The following is a 4,277-nucleotide window of genomic DNA, read 5'->3' as shown; positions in this document are numbered from 1 at the left end:
TAATCATCAAGAAATATTGATGATGTTAAACACACCCATGGCTCTCTGATTACATCAGGAGTCCATCTTCGACAGATGTGTGACTTTGTTTCCAGATTCTTCCTAATGCTGTATTCACCTACCTGTATGTCTCCACTGCTGACATACCTCCTTAATCACAGTCTGTCCCCAGTGACTCTGGGGGGAATCCTGCAAACACTTGTTCTGGAGTGTTTGGCTTACTTACACTACCCTTGCTTATGAAAATCTTACCAAATATGCCACCCAAGACAACGGTGTAGGACATTTGTTGGATGTTTCCTCTCAGAGTTGAGTCTGACAAAGGGAAAAATCTACAGGATATTAAGTGTCTAGTCAAGATCACCCATGTTGCATTTACCCATTTGTTTTCTTCCACATTTTTTTTACAAGCTTTCAGTTTCATTTAAAAGTTCTAAGCATTTCAAGTTCCCTGCACTCCAAAGATGTCATTAGACAATTAGTGTCTCAAAGTGGTAGACTTGAGGAACATATATATTCTGAGGAATATATATATACATATATACCAGATATTTGAGAAAAATAAACTACAGCTTGGTCTTCATGTGGGTTCCCCCACAACTGAAGCAGGGGGCTGTCCCTGAGTCTGTTGTTGCCTGTAGATCCTGCTGCCCTAATTGGGCTGCATTATCAGTGGGAGAGGATGTGTCTAGTTCTGCAGTGGCTTGGTTGGGGTTGGGATTGGGTGGTTGCAGTGGGGTGCGCTAGTTCCCAGAGGAGGCCTTCTCAGAGGAGAAGGGGGAGGAAGATGAGGGTAGGGACTGTGTGAAGGGTGAACTGAGTGTGGGGGGGCTGCATTCAGGATGTAAAGTGACTAAATAAATTGATGGAAAAAATAGACTCCAAGAATTTGTGTATGGAAAGGACAGCCAGAGTCCTCAAGACTTCCATTTCATTTTTCTTCCTTATAAGGAATCAAGCTGGCCCAGGGCCACCACAGACATATTTGCTATGCCCAAGAGGGAAGAAGACACAGGGATTTATGGCTTTCCCATAAGGGGATGCACTGGGAACTCGGCTCGTGACTATGTGTTTGTTCCTTTTTAAGAAAAAAAATTAATTGCTTTTCCTTTTGGAAGTGGATGGTACGGAGGATCCCACCCAGGGCGAAACATCATTTAATTACTGCAAAGTAGAAAAATAAACAATATGCCAGGTTAAGGCTGCAAGGTCTGTCTTTCCTTAAAAACAGTAGCTTCAAAGGCACGAAATCAAATTCTTAATTATAAGTGTTACTGTCCCATGGCTTATATTTTTAAAGAAATCATCATTAGCCTTATAATAATTCTATTCTATTCTATTGAGGGTCTATTAAGTTATTTATTTATTTATGTAATATATGGGGCCCCAGTGGTTAAGAGTACTTACTGTTCTTGTATAGGACCTGGATTCAATTCCTTGCACCCATAGGGGGGCTCACAGCACCTTTAACACCAGGGGACCTGATACCCTTTTTGATCTCTGAGGGATCCTGTATGCATGTGGTGTACATAAATATTTACTCAGGCACATGCACACATGTGCATACATGTGCATACACACACAAACTTAAATGTAAACAAGTAAAATAAAATAATAACAGAGCACATGCATCTGTGAGAGGGGCACCATCAAGCCATTGTTACAGTGGAGAGCACAGAGACTCAGCCACCTGAAGGACCTTGTAGTATCTAAGTTCATATGCATTGCCAGATAGAGCAAAAGTCATAACTTCAGACCATCCTTTCCTCTTTCAAGCCACCTTTTATCTCCACATAGACACAGAGATCAGACAGAGACATGGGTAGAAAATACCAATGCTCTTAATTTCAATTTGAGATTTACGGGGGTTTGACTGAGAATGGACCCCATAAGCTCATATATTTGAATGTTTCGTTTCCAGTTGGTGGAACAGTTTGGGAAGGATTTGGAGGTGGGGTGCGGTTGGAGGAGGTACATACGTTACTGGATGTAGGCATTGAGGTTTCCAGAGTCCGGGTGATAGATAGCTGTTTCTTTTTGCCTTGTGCAGTGGGGTCAGATGCAAGCATTCAGCCACTGCACCACACCTGCCTGCCTCTTTCTGTTCTCTCTACCACAATGCTTACAGATTCATCCTCTGAAACTGTAACCAGTGCTCAACAAAACCTTTCTTCTAGATGTTAGCTTGGTCATGGTGGTTTCCTCATGGCAGTAGCAAAGTAACCAGGATGAGATCTTATAGCTATTCTTCCCAGCTAGTCCATGCTATATGAGAAAAATGGTTCTAGATGCTGCTATGTAACAGCACAAAAGGCATTCCATGCCTATTCCTCTCACTACTGTAAGTTGCCCTTTTGTTTACAAGGAGATTATTGTGCGTCTAAACTTGATCTAAATTACCTTTCTCTTAACAGAGTGGGTTTTCTATAGTGGTTCTTTAATGATACAGCTTTGCCTTTTGAAAAGGCTTACAGCAAAAGCAAAGTAACTTATTTCTATGTGGAAGTCAGTGGTCAGGACTGTAAGACTGGAAATGCTAAGACAGAAGGAGATACCAGTGGAGATCAGGGTAGGGCCACTTTTTCCTTAATGTAGGTCTGGGTAGGGTTTGTGTCATTAAAACCTTTCTGAGTAAAACTAGATGTAACAGGACGAAACTTTGCTACTGTGGAGGAGTCTATGTTTGGTTCCTTTCTTAACTCGGGCCAATGAGCTTCACGACTGGATTTTAGTGGTATATTAATCACTGTTTCCCATATAGGTATGTTTAGTGTTTATGTGAATGTGTATGTGGTTTCTGTGTATGAGTGAGTGTCTGTGTGTGAGTTTATGAGTATGTGAGTGTATGTGTGGTGTGTGTGTGTATGTATGTGGTGTGTGTGTATGTGTGTGGTGTGTGAGGTGTGTATATGCCTGTGTGCCTGTGTATATCTGTGTATGTATGTTAGTATGTGTGTAGTGTGTGTGTATTGTATGTATGTGTGTGAAAGTGTGTGTCTATGTGAGTGTGTGTCTGCCTGTGTGTATCTGTGTATGTATGTTAGTGTGTGTGGTGTGTATATATGTGTGTGTGAGAGAGTGTGTGTCTGTGTGAGCATGTGTTTGCCTTTGTGTGTCTATGTAGGTGTTAGTATGTGTGAGTGTGTGTGGTGTTGTGTCTGTGTATGTATAACAAACAAGGAAAACCCCTATAAATAGACTTTCAGTCAACTGTAAGTATAAACTACTTTCCCCTGGGGATCTTGAAATTTGTGGGAAAGAGCAAGATGCTCATTCAAAATGCTGATAAGAATTTGCTCATAAAAACATTTGTCCAAATTTGTCATGAGGTCATTACACAATAAGTTCAGATTGCTGCTTTCCAACTGAAACTACCTCAACTTCAAGTCAGCAGCTGCATAGGAAATGCCTATCTAAAGAGGGATAAGATACATTCATTGTTTAAGACAGGAAAAACGTATCAGCGATACATTTACATGCATGCTTCTTTGTGTGTGTGTGTGTGTGTGTGTGTGTGTGTATGTGTGTGTGTGTATGTGTGTGTGTAAGTGTGTATGTGTGTGTGAGTGTGTGTGTGTATGTGTATATGTGTGTGTATGTGTGTGTGAGTGTGTATGTGTGTGTATGTGTGTGTGTGTGAGTGTGTATGTGTGTATGTGTGTATGTGTGTGTGAATGTGTATGTGTGTGTATGTGTGTGTGTGAGTGAATGTGTATGTGTGTGTATGTGTGTGTGTGTGTATATGTGTGTATGTGTGAGTGTATGTGTGTGTATGTGTGTGTGTGTGAGTGTGTGTGAGTGCACTTGTGCCTATGTGCACGTGTGTGTGCCCTTCTTGAGCACCATGATGCACATGTGGAAGTCAGAGGACAATTCAGGAGTCATTTCTTCCCTTCCTTCATGTGGCTTCTGGGCTTGAGCTCAGGCCACGGTGGCATGAGGCTGAGCCACCTTGCCAGCACTGCGTTTGCTTTTGAGAGAAGGTTTTATATGATGCAGGCTAGCCTCAAACTCACTACACAGCAGAAGCTCTCTACTACCTCTTCACGATCCTGCAGCCACCTCCAAAGGGCTGAAGTAACACATGTGTGCCATCACACCCAGCACAGACACCATATTCCTAAATTATATTTTCCATCTTAATTAATATAACTAAAATATGGACATTTATGGAAGCCCAGGGTACAGGGTGACATGATACAATATGCCACAAGCATTGCATGTTTGTCCTCTCAGACTGACAAATAGGCCTCTGCAAGGGGAATATTAAAACTCCT

Source organism: Micromys minutus, assembly GCF_963924665.1.
Source record: "Micromys minutus genome assembly, chromosome: 15".
NCBI classification, from domain to species: Eukaryota; Metazoa; Chordata; class Mammalia; order Rodentia; family Muridae; genus Micromys; species Micromys minutus.
The sequence above is the reverse complement of the archived record's forward strand: the minus strand, read 5'-3'. Positions refer to the sequence as shown.